Genomic DNA, 15,011 nt, shown 5'->3' with positions numbered 1-15,011 from the left:
CTGAGGTGTCAGGGTTTCTTGGTGTTTTACTTGGTAAAGAAGAGATTCACGAGCCCCCCGCCAGCATCTCCAGCACATGGTTTGGGGCATGGCACTGCAGCAGGACCTTGTGGAGTGGTGAGCTCATCAGGAGACAGGAGAGACGGGGGAACGAGGGAGTCTAGGATGGGACCAGGCTCGTTTTCGTGTGATTCACTCCAAGAGAGGGTGCCCCCACTCTTTGATTGCCTTCTACTAGACCTGCTCTCTTAAAGCTTTCAGTGCTTCTCTGTAGCTCCAGTGTCGGAGACTAAGGTTTCAGTACTCACACTGTGCCCAAACATAGCCGGCGGGGTTTCTACCTCTGTCTTACATGCAAGCACGCTGTCTTTGTAAGAGGTGGTGTACAGGGTGCCACCATGCACTGATGACAGACAGACTAAGCTAGTATGCTTTGGAATAGGAGGCAGCGACTCGACACCAGGAAACACTAGAAACAGAAGAGAGTTTCTAGTTCCAGACTGCTGAGCCCATCTCCTAGGCTTTAACCCTTGGGACTGGTTTATAGCCCCCAGAAGGGCATCTGATACATCCATGTCTTAACGCAGTGATCCGTAGAACCATGTCACAGCAGTAACAGGAGAGAGGGCATCTGGGAATCCAAGGAAGTCACCTCTGAGAGCCCCAATTCCATGACTTCCGGTGATCCTCAGCCTGAAAACCATCCATTGTGATTTTTTTATTAAACTATATATTTTTCTCTGCTCCCTTTTCTTTCCCCTCCCCTTCTACCCTCTCCCATGGTCTCCACACTCCCAATTTACTCAGAAGATCTTGTCTTTTCCACTTCCCATGTAGTTTAGATCTATGTAAGTCTCTCTTAGGGCCCTCTTTTGTCTAGGTTCTCTGAGATTGTGACTTGTAGACCGGTTTTTCTTTGCTTTATGTCTAAAAGCCACTTATGAGTGAGTACGTATGATATTTGTCTTTCTGGATTTGGGTTACCTCACTCAATATGAGTGAGATGATCCATTGTGATTTTATGTAAAAACCAACTATTCAAGCACAAATGTCCCTCGCTTTCCCCTTCAGATTTAGCTGTGTGTTAATGCATCATAATAATGGAACAAAATATTTGCTTGGCTTTCTGAATTGGGATTTTCTATACCAACCATACTAAGTCACCCTCCAGCTTTGATCAGAGCCAACCCGGAGAGCCTCATGTTTGTGTCTTGGCAAAAAACCAACCCAGTGACCTGGAGCCAGTTGTACATTTCCCATCTGTTCTAGACTGTGACCCCCTCCTCCAAAGACAGAGCCTTTATTTTAGACTGTGACTGCTCTCAGGAGCGGGATTTGGGGTACCAGGAGGATACGATGAGGAGAGAGAAAAATACCAATGGAGGAATGGTGTTATGGACTTCTGAGGGCTGCATGACGCTGGAGCCTTCTTGAGGACCTGTGAGAATATGCCTTGGAATTGTCCCTGGGGGCAGGAAGCCTGGATCCTAGGGCTGCCTAGCCAATCCTGGTGTGCGGCAATGGGGAGCACCTTTATAATGGGCACCCAGTGTCTGAAATTATCCTGGCTGCCCCCTGACAGCGGTCTGTCTGCTATGTGATACCCATTATGGTGTGGTGTCTCCTGTAGTGTGAATTTCTGTAAGGCTTTGTTCCTGACCCCTGAGGGTGACAAGAAATGGAAGTGTATTAGTCGGGGTTCTCTAGAGAAACAGAAGTGACAAAATGAATATATATGCAAATATATTCAAGTATATGAGATTTATTAGAGTGCATTATAGGTTATAGTCTGGCTCTTCCAACAATGGCTGTCTCCCTACGAAAAGTCCAAGAATCCACTATTTTTCCATTCTGTGAGGCTGGCTGTCTCAGCTGGTCTTCAGTATACTCTGAAATCCCAAAGAAGTAGGCTCTAATGCCAGTGAAGTAGTGGACTTGCTGTCAGAAGTGAGGGCGAGCAGGCAGAGAGAGAGCTTCCTTCTTCCATGTTCTTTCTCTAGGCCGCCAGTGGAAGGTGTGGTCCAGATTTAAAGGGGGATCTTCCCACCTCGAAGGAACCAACTTTAGGGTGTGTCTTCCCACTTCAAACAGTTCAATCTAGAAGGATCCCTCACTGGCATGCCCGGGTGCTTGGGTTTTAGTTTATTCAAGTCTATAACCAAGAATAGGAAATATTTCTGCTCCATCCAATTGACTTGGAGACAGGTGACTCCAGACTATCGCTGCAACAGTGTTGAGGAGAACGTGGGGGAGAGTTAAAGTGTCCAGAGGCTAGAGGAGCCTGCTCTCCCTGCGGGTCACACAGTCCTTGTGATGCCAGACTCGGGGTGCCATTCTGTCTTGTGATAAAGCACGCAGGCAACTTCCATCTACCGTGTTCAACCTCATCTCTCTCTGGTTTCTAGCTCGCTTGATAATCTTGCCAAATTGCTGCTTCACAGAGGCAAGGAGGAAAGCAAGCGATGAGGACAGCACGAGGTGACACAGCCAGCTGATGACATCTTGTAACTTCCCATTCCTAGGAGCCAAATGAGCCCTAGCCATGTAGGGCGGGAACTGGGTTTATAGCGTGCTAATCCTTCAAGTCTAGTTAATGGGGCTTGTGAGGAAGGAAGGCGGGAATAAACAGACACACAGAACAGGATAGAGACTAAGACAGAGCCCACCTTTATATCTGCACTGCCTCTCTGGACAGGTGTGTGCTGGATTACAAGCCTTTCTGTGCCTGCTTCAGTGTGGCCAAAGTCAAAAGGCTGTGGGATCACTGCAAATGGAGCTAGCCGGCAGGCTGGGTGGTGGCTCAGCCCTGTACCACAGATCGAAAGGCCTTCCAAAATGCCTTACAGTTGGACAGAGTGACAAGCAGATTGCCTGTTTGTCAAGTTTGCATTATTTTTAATTTTAAAAAAAACGTGTGTGCTTAAAAGTAAGACATTGCCTGGTATGGTGGCACACACCTCTAATCCCAACACTCCAGAGGCCAGATACCAGGTCTTAAAAAGAATAAATGCAAATGAAAACAAGGTATTTCCTACAGACTGGAGAGATAGTTGAGTCTGTACAATGCTTTTACTAGAAGCCTGAGAACCCGAGCACCCATGTTCACAGCACCCATGTTTAAAAGGTGGGTGTGGTGTGCGATTGTAATCCCAGCATGGGAGAGGTGGAGATGGGCAGGTGTCTAGGGCTCACTGGCCAATAGCCCTGGCCTCGTTGGTGGTCCCAGTGAGAAATCCTGTCTCAAAAACCAAGGGCAGATCCTAAGGATGACACCTGAGGCTGACCTCTGGCCTTTATGCGTGCGCGCGCACACACACACATACACACACACTCTAAATGAAAGGAAGGTATTTCTTGCAATGGGGGCGTTGCTTCATCTTCTGGATAAGACTGTGGTCATCTCTGAGGAATTTAGACTCGAGAAGTCATTTGGGCGAGATATTCAAAGCACAGACCAGTGCTGTAATTTGATGCAGGTTTGGGGCTCCAAGCAAACACCCCCACTGGTTTTCCTTTCTGTTTCCGTGTTTTTGGGGGGGGCGTGGTGTATTTGAAAGGAATGGTTTGAGATAACCTATCAGATAAGTGATCTACAAGTCCTTATAAAGTATGCTATCCACCCCACCCCCACCCCCTTTCCAAGTTGTTCAGCCCTTGACTGGGATTTCTCAACTATGACTGTCACCCCAGCCCTCCTCTGCCCCTCCCCCCTCGAATCTAAAGAGAGAAGAGGACTCTTGGTCCGCAGTGAGTCAAGCATGGAAAGAATTTGGGTCTCATTGAAAGGCTCAGGCCTGTGAATGCATTTCTCTCTCCATTGCCTCATACACTGTTGCCAAGGTGAGAGGTTACCAAGGGGTAGATTTGACCTGCAGGGAGCAGTACTCAAGAGGTCAGCTGGCAGCCCCGTTCTGGTGGTCCTTGGTCAGCAGGGGACTGCTCTCCCTGTGGCGCCTGCTGTACTGATTGGGGGGGGGGGGGCTGGCTGGTAGGAGTTGTAGAGGGTGGGGCCAGAGCTCTGTGAAAACTGGCAGCTGCAGGGACCACAAGTGATGTTGTTATCTGATTATCCTGCCCAGCATCCGGGAGGGGCCGGAGGAGGAACTGCACTATATTCGATGATAGTGCTGGGATTTGAATCCCTGCTCATGGAAAACCCAGGTCTCCCACACGGTCACCTTTCCTTGGTCTCTGCAGCCCCCTCTGTGTTTCGTGGAGACAGGAACTCTCTCCAGACCCAGCCACAGCTGCCTTCATATGCTGTAGGCAGGATATTTAACTTTATCCAACTTTGAGGCTTGGGAGGTTGTGTCACCTGTGAGGGCTGACAGAAGGAAGGAAGTACAACCTAGGACGGCATTATGTCCTTGCTTGCAGACGTCCGGTCTCGGCAGTCTGCTTTGTCTAGGACTGTTGTCTTTACATTTCGCTCCCCTAATTATCGAGGTTGCAGATGCTCGCTTTATACTGCATCGGGTCACCATCCCAGCTCTGCTCTTCCACAAGAAGATGAGGTCATTGATGCCCTCCCTGGTCTGCCTCTCCCTGGCCTGCCTCTGTTCCTTTTCCACTCAGTGTGCTGGGGACACTGGGGACACCTGTCAAGCCGCCTTTCTGGCTTGCAGAGGACAGTCACTGAGATGAGAGATGGAAAAACACATTCCGGGTTCACTATCTCAGTGACTGTTTGTTCCTTTTTTTTTGGTTTTTCAAGTCAGGGTTTCTCTGTGGTTTTGGAGCCTGTCCTGGAACTAGCTCTTGTAGACCAGGCTGGTCTCGAACTCACAGAGATCCGCCTGCCTCTGCCTCCCGAGTGCTGGGATTAAAGGCGTGCGCCACCACCGCCCGGCCTCCCAGTGACTTCCAAAGTGTCGGCTGGCCCTGTGTGCCGTGTTCATGCTCAGGCCTGCCCGTTAACTTAAGAATCGGGAACCTGGACAGGATGGGGGTGGGTATTGGTCTGTGGTACCCAGTTCTCTGCTATATGCCAATGTTCGGGAACCCCAGCTTTGTCCAGATTAAGAAATGAAGTTCTAAGCACTTGGGGAAGTTTCTGCTGTATACTTGGTGCTAAGTGTTGTGTGTCTTCTGTTTCAAAGAAATAAAAGAACAAGGTCCGTTCTTCCAAGTGGTTGTGTATGTGCTTGTTGAAAAGACGGAAGGAAACAAACTCACATTGGAGTTTTTCGCATGCTGTGGAGAGAGAGCCTTGTTTATCAGGCAGGGAAATGAGCTGATGCCAAACCCACCAGGCTTATCCGAAAGCGCATGTGCATGTGTGACTGACAGGCACCAATTCCTCTGTTCCCTTTCCGTACACACATCAAGTCCTGCAGGGGAACTACTCATTCCCAAGATCCCCATGGGTGGTCTTTCTTCATTGGTTCCCCAGGAAGGTTTCCAGGTCTTAATCAGAGCACAGGCTGCACCCTGCCCGAGGAAGCAGCTCCCTCAGTAGCTTTTAGATGGTGGTAACAGATACAGCAGGTTAGAGACTTCAGCCCCAGGGGAAGGCAGGCAGATTGGGGTATGAGACCACCCTGGGCTACATGAGACCCTGCCTCGGGAAACCGAAAATAAATGAGAACTCTTCTGCTGGTAGCGTCCAGAAGTATGGAGTGGGCCAGACTGTGAGGGCTCTGAGGGAACTGGCCAGTGAGGTGAAGAAGGAAGTCAAAACCTGCACGAACAGTTTTCCAAGAAATGACGAAAACCAAGTGCAAGTGGTTCACCCGCTCCTAGCGCCGGCCGTCCCGAGAGTGGGCTAGGGGCTAAGTGCTCAGCTGGGCCCTGGAATCACAGGTTACTCCTGGCCGTCATGGGGGCTGGTGGAGCTGACCTGCCCTTGGAAGGCTTTGGGAGGCACCCTGCCACTGAAGGGGTCAGGACTGCCGCTCTCCTTTGCCAAGGAACCCTGGAGTGCCTTTCCCCTTTCCAGGTTGGAAGCAGCTCAGGATAACTTTGAAGTTGGGTTGGGTAGGCTCTCATTTCCCCGCTGTGGCCACGTCCTCGCCTTTGTGCTTCTTTCTGCCCTCATTGTGCTGGCTGCCCTTGACACCACGCCTGGCCTCCGGCCCGCACCTGTGGGTGGGGGCCCACTTGCCTCTGGCTTGAGCCCTCGGCCGCCTGGCCCCGTGCCCATTGCGTAAGTAGCCTGGCATGGAACGGGGGCCTGTAAACATCTCTGGAAAGCCAGGAAACAGGTCTTTCAGCTTTTTGGGCCAGAAGGTCTCTGAAGCTGCCTCACGGTTTAGCACAGAAGCCCTACAGGGGACATTAGCTGACACGTTAACTTCTTATTCAGTAAGATGTCAGGGTAAGGGCGCTAGGTGTGAGCTTCATGTAATGCCCACCTCGCAAAACACTCGTCTTTTGATTCATTCCATTCATCCCCCAACTATTTAAAAATACGTAAGCATCTGGTAGTATTCAGAAGTATGGACTGGGCCGGACTGTGAGGGCTCTGAGGGATCTGGCCCGTGAGGTGAAGAAGGAAGTCAAAACCTGGACGCACAGTGGGCCCTACAGAGAGAGAGATGGCCACATTTGGTTCAGCTCACAGGCCATACTTGCCCCTGGTGTGGGGCAAAGACTCAGCTGTTTCTGTCTCGTGTATGCATTCTGGAACCTCAGCACTTGCCCACGGGAGGGCGGGGGATACAGGGGTGAGACTTACTTGGACCATAAATGTCTGCTGGAGTTGACAGAATGCAGACCTTGAGGTATATTGACTGGAATAGGGAGCCATGCGGGGCCTTTCCTGAAGACCTGTAACAGATGAGGTGGGGGAGGACCTTAGCTGTCTCAAGTCTGTCTCCCACAGCAGCATCCAGAATAGTAGGGTCCTGTGACCCTCTCCCGTCGTTTTGCAGATGAGCCTGTGGGGTGGGGTGAATTATTTGATGGACAGTTTTGACAGAGAACCACAATTAACGTTTCTTGCAGTTCTGGTGCCTGGAGTCCAGCATGGGTGCGGAGTAGAGGCAGAGGAGGCTCCCTCAGGGGTCGCTGTGAGGGGCTGCCCCACCCCCCGGCCCAGACTCAGCTCTGGTGGCACATGGAGGCCTTTGGCCATCGCCAGAATCACATCCATTGTTGTAACCATTTGCAGCGAATCACCTGGTTTTACGGATTAGGGCCTTAATCTCATTTTATCTCCTTAGACATTCTCTCTCCAGATGCAGTCACATTCTGAGATACTGCGGCTGGGAATTTGGTGGAGAGGTCACCCAGGAACGTGGAAACAGAGGAACTTGCTAACCATCCTGAAATGGGGTGTGGACAGTCTCTGTCTCTGTGTAGTTTGCTGCTTGAATTTAGTGGGATGGTGGCCGTGAGCCTTCATCCGGCCTTCTAGCACTCAGATCGTGTCAAGCTCTGAAATTTCATGTCCTCCAGGACCATGAGAGGTGACCAGGGTGGCCTGGACACTCTCTCGTTGGACAGCATGAGAAGATACTGGTGCTTTGAGACTCCTGGAAACACAGCAATGCTGTCCTCTCAGCATTGGGTTTATAGGGAGTTCCCCAAATTCTTCCCAGTGGTGACAGTGATGTTTCTTGAAACATCTGGATTTTATGACGACTCCATCCACTTATGTTAGGTCGTATGATTATCCTAGGAGTCATGACTGTGATGGGCCCTGGCTCCCTCGTCATACCCTTCCTTTCATTGCGCAGAGACCTTGGGTTTCCAGAGAGTTATTAGAGCAGGAAGAAGAGAGGTGGGGAGGGGCCATCTGGTCCTGTCAGATGAGCATAGCAGCCCCCAGGCACCCCTCCCTTGCGTTCCTCAGCCCTGCATTGGCAGGTGGTTAGTGGGGTACCTCTGGGTTGGCCTGGTTTTGCTGTGCTCAGGGTCTTTCCCTTCTTGATTGTGGGGTCTTATAAACTCTCTGATGGGGATTCCCAGTACTAAAGACTTGTTTGACCTAAGAACGGCTTGGCTGGCCATTCTCCAGCAAGCCTGACAGCTGGACTGTGGTGCCTGCCTGGTGTCCTGAATGGCCCCTCCCATCGGTCTCCTTTGGGATTGAGGTGTCTCTTTTTTATGAACACTTCTTACATCGTCCACACCTTTTTGGTGGTATGCGTCAGGTTGAGTGGTGTTTTTCTGGGGCCCCTGATGTCAGACGCTGCTGGTGTGTTTGCAAGGCCCAGCTCTTTTCTCATGTGGCATTTTTGGGGGGTCCTCTGCTTCCCACCTTTTGGCACATCTGAGGTTTGTGTTTCCATTGAAGCCCTAGTGGGTGAGGTCTGTGCTCTGAAATCTCAGCATGTGCCCTGGCTACACAGGGAGGGGTTGTGTTACATGGATGTGGGCCAGGTACACAGATGCTGGTCTGTAACGATTTGGGGCATGGATACAGGTCTGTGTGCATGAGGACTGTTGCGGGTGGAATGACTTTTGAAGTGGGAAGGTGTCCAGAAGGGACTCTCCCTTCCCTGCCCAGGACTACATTCCTATAAATGCCCACAGCTGCACAGCCACCCCGGTTCTCCAAAGAGCCTGGGGTGGATGGTGCCAGGGACTCAGACCGTTAGCCTCACCACATGGTGCATGAAGGTCGAGTCTACCCTTGCTGGTGTGATGTGGGATTCCCCTCTATATGCTGTGAATATGTTTTATTACCATTGGTTAATAAAGAATCTGCTTTGACCTATGGCAGGGCAGAATAAAGCCAGGCAGGAAATATGAACAGAGATCTATAGAGAGAGTAGGCGGAGTCAAAGAGACACCATGTAGCTGCCAAAAGAGAAAGACACTGGAACATTACCAGTAGGTCACAGCTTCGTGGTGATACATAGATTAATAGAAATGGGTTAATAGAATACATAAGAGCTAGCTACAAATACGCTGAGCCATCAGCGAACAGTATTGTAATTAACATTGTTTTTGTGTGATCATTTGGGTCTGGGCGGCTGGGGTACGGAAGCACGCGCAGCCTCCGTCTACACTGGTGGTCAATCTTTGGCTGTCTCACTGTGTCACCAAGATATCCCCTCCTCCCCAGTATGTCAGAAGGGTACCACACTGCTCCCTTGGGTTGGAGTCTGCCTGGGTTCAGCTGCCGCTCAGATAATAGCCAGTGGCAAGAGCAGAAGCAAGGGCAGGCTAGCGCAGAGGGGCTGCTGTGATCCTCGTAGCAGGGCAGCTCTGGGTGGCCCACAGTGATGGATCTGATGTCTGAGTGTCATCTGACCTCACCCCCGCAGGGACCCTGCCAACAGAGCCCACTCTCAGAATCTTCTCACACTGCCCTTTCTGTCTCCTAGGGCCTCCAGCTGCACCTGGATGCAAGGCTGCATCTTGGAGTTCTTCCTCTGACACCAGGAGGCCAGCATCCCCCAGCAGGTAAGCAGGCCCTTGATGAAGTCACTGCCCAATAGCAGCAGCATTTGGTGCCTGAGGTGCATGGACCAGTGAGTGTATGTCACCCACGGAAAGGAGGGAAGGCTCCCAGCACACAAAGCCTCGCCAGAGCAGAGAGCACTAACTTCCGGAAGTTACTGTCAGAATCTCCTTTATAGCCTTCTCTTTCTTGATGGCCTCCGACTCACAGTGTGCCCAGCTGGGGAAGCACAGTTGTCTGAAGGTGGCATCTGTGTATTTCCAGGATGGCCACGTTCCCTCTTACTTTCTGTGAATTCCCATTCATGTCCTGTGACAGACCCGTGGAGCAGCTTTTTCTCTGGTGGCAGCATGGGGCAGGGCCAGTTACCCGTCCTGCCTTTGCACAAAGGGACTGTTTTTCTAACACGAGTTTCCCAAGTCCAGTGTGGAGTGGTTCGTTCCATTGGCCCCGGGGTTATAGATTACACCCCCCCCCCCCCCCCGCGCCTCTGCCCCCATTCCAGGGGTGTCAGGAAGAAGAGGATTAGTGAGTGTTCGGATTAGTTCCTGTTTCTTCTGACCTTTCCCTTATGGCTGTCTGCAGGACCACTGTCCCTAGTAGTCATTGGGGGAGGAATTTCCACATGCTATGGAGGTGCCTCGTGTCTTTCCTTGCCCAGTGGAAAGCTCAGAAGACTGAAAAGGGAGTTTGAGAGACAGCTGCTGGGCCGAGTCATCTTCCATTCTGAAGGATGTACGGGTTTATATAAAGCCTTCCACTGGCTATAAGGGCTAGTTAGGGGTTTTCTTTAAACCCACAGACCCTTCTGTGAAGCCAAGTAAGCTGCATGTTTGTTTCTGTGTCTCTCCCCTTCTGCTTTGTTTTATCTGTGTTCGAGTCTACACGTGCACTAGGGTAGGGAGAATGCCTGGGTGCCCTGGGCTACCGCGAAGAATGTGGGCGCTGTCAGTCCCGGGGTCAGCGTTCAGGCTCCTGAGGTAGGTTTGAATGCCCAGGAAGTGGCCAGCAGCAAGGCCTTTCCTTATAAGTGCAGCTCCTTGCCCTGTAGGCGTCCATCTGTTTGGGTTGTGGAAACAAGCTAAGAGCCTTTTACATTCCTCGCGTTCTTTTGGCCTGGCATTGGCCAGAGGGGGGCCAGAGCTTGAAATTACTGTCAGTGGCTGCCCTGGTGATTCTCTTTGGATGAACTCAGGGAATCCCAGAGGAAATGGGGGAGGGGGCTGCTTTTCCCCTCCTCCACCTCAGACTTTCTGCTCTTGGCTATAGGGTAGAGCCTGGCTGAGCAAGTGGGGGGGGGGGGGGCGCATCCTGATCTCTGTTGGAGGAAAATAAAGAGACTGCTCTGTGCCCCTATATTAGAGGCTGGCACCATGACACCCAGTACTTGCCCGGGTGGCATTTGTGTGGTTTGCTTTTGCTGGCACTCTGCCGGATTCACTGGGCCAGCAACGTGTCAGGGAAGAGGAAGTAGGAGGAGACGTGCCCTAGGGTGGCTTTGCCATCTCAAATGAGCCAGCGGGACTTGGTGTCTCCCACCTGAGAACTCAGTGAGGTGAGGCAGGCTCTGTTTGCTCACCCTGAGGTCATGCATCTTTGGGTGAGGACTGGACGTGGTCCTCACAGCTCTCAAAGAGCCCAGCACTCTGAACTGTGATACCTTGGGGTCAGTGCCTGTGGTTTTTGTTCCAGAAAAACAAATGTCCCATGTTCTTGGTCTTTAAAGTCACAGCTTGACCTGGAGGTCGCTGGGAATGGAGAGCTCCCCAGGATTTCTATGGCCAGAGTTCCGGTACTGGCCATTTCTGTGGTTTGCTTGGAGCACCTGCAGTATAGGTGTAAAAGCTTAGCCTGGAAATCTTTTGCCCTATGCCCATGCATGTTCCATTCAAAGGGATGGAGCATGTCAGGGTGTGCAGTGGTCTGGTCATCCTTGAGAACACTGTGACTGACCCATGGACCTGTGATTCAGTCCAGGGGTCTTGCTGATAGGTTTTCCGCCAGTTAAAGAACTAAACTGCAGGAAAAGTCTGGAGTTCCAGAGGTCGCATGTGAGAAATCTCAGATACCAACACCAGGAGTGGACAGAATCGCCAGTTGAAGAAAGGCTTTTGTTGGGGTTTGAACACGCGCAGACCCATGGAGAAAAGAGCCCTCTGGAAAGCAGAGGCAAATTCAGTCTCTTAGGGCTGTTTTTTTCTTTTGTTTTGTTTAGGTCTCTGAAGTTCTCCCCACCCCCAATTTCAGGTTAGTCAGTTTGGAGAAAGATAGCTTGGTCTATAGGCTCACAGCTGCTGTGTAACACGTCCTGATCCAGCACTGAACAGGTGGGACCATGCCATCAGCAGGGGGCCCGCTGGGTGGGAGACCCCTGCCGGCAAGGCCTTTGCGTGAAGCTGCCAGACTTTTGTCCCAAGTTTGGAGGGTGGGGAAGAAGCAGAGATTCCGCCCATCTTTTTCACCTCCCTGTCTGTCTACCAGCGAGTCTACTCCTAGTCTCTCACCTAAGACAGTTAAAAGTGCAGCCCCGCAGGTAAACAGGGAGCCTGAAGTCATGGAGAACCTGAACCCTTTGCTGTCCTGCCAACCCCAGGCTCCAGAGTGTAGACTTCAGAGCCAGCCCTGCAGCTTCCATGACCACTAGCTGTTCTCTGAGCTCCCAGGAACACTCTACACACTTCCCTTTTTACCAATGAGCCAAGAAGCCTCTGAGAGGGCCTCATTCAGGTTTAGCCCAGAGGCTTATAATGGAATAGCAAAGCCCAGGCCTAGGATTCTCCGGGTTTGTGTGCCCTCATAGCCACCTCCTGCCCACTCCTTCGATGGTACCTGGGAGGCCGCATAAGCCATTGGGCATGTGCTGTATCCCTGGTCCCTTTGCGGACCTGTAGGGAGAACTGCAAAGCAGACGTTAACGGGCGAGCTTCATGTTAGCATGGCAAGTGTCTTTAAAAGTCAGATATACAATTAAGAAATTTAATGAGGGTTCCTTTGATCCATGGTGATGGGACTTTTTCTTTAGGGGTTCAAGTGAAGACACTCTATGCAGCTGTCTCCTGTCTGGACATTGTAGAGAGTCACTAACACATACGGGTCTCAAATGCCCCTTACAGACCTACATGTTGAAGGAAGGCTTGGCCATCAGCCTGTGTTTGCCACTAGACCGCGACAGAACCGTTAGGGGTGTGGCTTTATGGGAGGAGGTCAAGGGCTCACTATTGAGCTGTGTGAATTAGGATCAAGTCACACATAGGTCAGGAGACACTGGCTTACAGGCTGAGTCATAGTAACTTATGCCCCCAGCCTGACACGCCCTGAACCCCATCTGGCCAGGTGACAGTCAAGTGCGGAGTCTCTCTCTGGATGCCCGTGGGTCTGTCTGGGGTCAGGTGTGATCTCATAGTTTCTGGCAGGTGATTTAAGAGGCTCATGGCCCGCAGTGTCTCTGGGAGGCCATTCTTGGCATCTTCCAAAACTTCTGCCTTGAAATAGCCATGAAGTCTGTGTGTCTTCATTCAGGAAGGGACTTCAGCTAACGATGGGCAAGGATAGCAGCGATGAAGAGGGACCTGGGAAACCAGGACTGGGAAAGGAGCCTAAGCCTGCTCATGGCTTTTAAGTGGTCCTGATGGCCTTTTCACCTTCCTTCAAGCAGGTGTGGCCCTGGGGACAAGTGAGACATTCTCATCATACTTGAGACTTTGGGCGGGAGGGGGGTGGTTGAGGGGAGCAAAGGAAGGAAAGTTCCAATCTTGTTTATAGTGAGGGCTTTGGAATGTCTTGATGAAATACACTTGGATTTGGAAGGCCCTTCCCGTCCAATCAGAGAAGCTCACTCACTCTCCAGCCCCGTTCCTAGAGTCCCCGAGCAGACTGACATTCAGAAAAAGCCCTTGGACAGTATGCACTGCTCCCTTGGTAGTCACAGGGGTGGGGAATGAGATCTAGGACCCCTCAGGCTATCCCGTCCTGTAGAACCTCAGTGTCATATTGACTGCAACCTGCCCACATCTTCCCACATGCTCCCCTGCAGCCGTGCGTGGTTCCTAGTACCTGATATAGGGTGAGCGCTGTCTAGTTTACACGGTGTCTTCTAGAGGAGGTAACAGTCAGGAAAGACTGTCCACGTTTGCTGCAGACAGTTGTTTTAATTCTATGTGTGTGGGGGGTATATATAAATGTGAGTTCTGGTGCCTTTGGAATCCAGAAGAGGGGGCTGGGTCCCCCTAGAATTTTGATGATATCGACTCCTTCCAGGTCCTCTTGGACCACCACTCCCACATCCAACTTCATGTCCTCTTCTTTTTTTTTTTATAACCTACTGAGTCTAGTCGGTGCTGTCTTTGTGCGCAGAAGTGTGAGACCAGCCCCTGGAGCATGTCCAACCTGCCAGTAGAGGTGACCGCAATTCCTGGGAATCCACAGGTGCTCTAAGTGATGCCCCGAAAACAGCATTTTACACAACCCCTCCCCATTCTCCTGCTCATACATTCTTGCTCCCCTTCTCTTCGACCTTGAGGAAGACTGATGTAAATGACTGAATTCTCACAGCCTGTTAGTCTCAGCACATTGACCAGTCGCGGAGTCTCTGAGTTAACCTCTGCCCCAGACACTTTTTTTTTTTTGTCTAAATATTTTCACCTGTGGTTGTTTGACTTCATGGATGCAGGAGCTCTGGTAAGAAAGACAGTCTGTATTTATTTACTTAGCTAGTCCAGCTTTGAACCGGCTGTGTAGCCAAGGATGATTTTGGACTCCCGATTCTCCTGCCTCCACCTCTGGAGTGCTGTGTTTATATAGTCATGTACGCCATGACGACTGGTTTATGCAGAACTGGGGACCAGTGATTGAACCCAGGGCTTTGTGCTTGCTAGGCAAGCACTCCGCCAGCTGAGCTGCATACTCAGCCCTGTGTGTCATTCTTGACTTCTTAAAATTATCCGCGTAAAGAATTTATAAATGATCTTCTCAAAGCTGGGTGTGACAGCACATACCTCTAAGCTCAACATTTGACAGAGGCAGGAGGATCTCTGCAAGTTCAGGCAGGTAGGGTTATGTAGTAAGACTCTGTCTCAGAAACAAAACAAAACAAACAGCTCTCCTCAAAGCACAGGCATTTTTGGGTTCTAGCCATGATAGCATTTGCATAAATTAGTGTATATTTACATAGATTAATTTAGCATTTGCATAGATTGGTTTCCCCAACAGTAAACATGAAGCCAGGGTCCGGGAAGATTCTCAAAGAACACGGGCGATTGAATGTGTGCTCAGACCCGATGGAGAGGAAAGGGACTAGGAAGTCGGGGAGATCCAGAGTCTGAACACATAGCGGCCTGGGAGCCGGACCTTGAGGAGCGAGGTTGCCCTTCAGGAATTGCAGAACCACAGTCACCCTCTCCTGTGCATCCTGTCACCAGGTCTCTGCTTCTCACTCAAGGAACGCCTGACCCAGGGATGGCTGCCAGCCCTTGCACAGATACTCTTTGTGGGACGTGGCCCTGGCCACTGGGTATTTCTCAGTAAGGGACAAACTTGGACCTTCCACTCCTGCAGTGTGGTCTGCTGTCTTGGTGTGTGGCACCCAGCTGTGACTGTCATTTTCCCTTGGACAGAGACAGGGGCTGGAGCCACCGAGCCCCACTGCACTGACGGTGAAGAA

The 15,011-nt window shown here is 51.1% G+C and overlaps 1 protein-coding gene across 1 annotated transcript in view; it reads left to right on the top strand.

Annotated features, from left to right (window-relative positions):
- The window catches only part of Sh3bp4 (SH3 domain binding protein 4), an 82,889-nt gene that overhangs the window by 24,078 nt on the left and 43,800 nt on the right, over positions 1 to 15,011 (top strand). Inside the window, exon 2 of the mRNA XM_041649897.1 lies at positions 9,276 to 9,354. The gene's annotated coding sequence lies outside the window, so the exon portion shown is untranslated. The remainder of the gene's footprint in view (positions 1 to 9,275; positions 9,355 to 15,011) is intronic.

This window comes from Microtus oregoni, unplaced genomic scaffold (genome assembly GCF_018167655.1).
Source record: "Microtus oregoni isolate MIOR12 unplaced genomic scaffold, Mior012 000004F_ref0000308, whole genome shotgun sequence".
Lineage (NCBI taxonomy): Eukaryota > Metazoa > Chordata > Mammalia > Rodentia > Cricetidae > Microtus > Microtus oregoni.
Note: the sequence above shows the minus strand (reverse complement) of the source record. Positions and strands in the feature narration are given on the sequence as shown.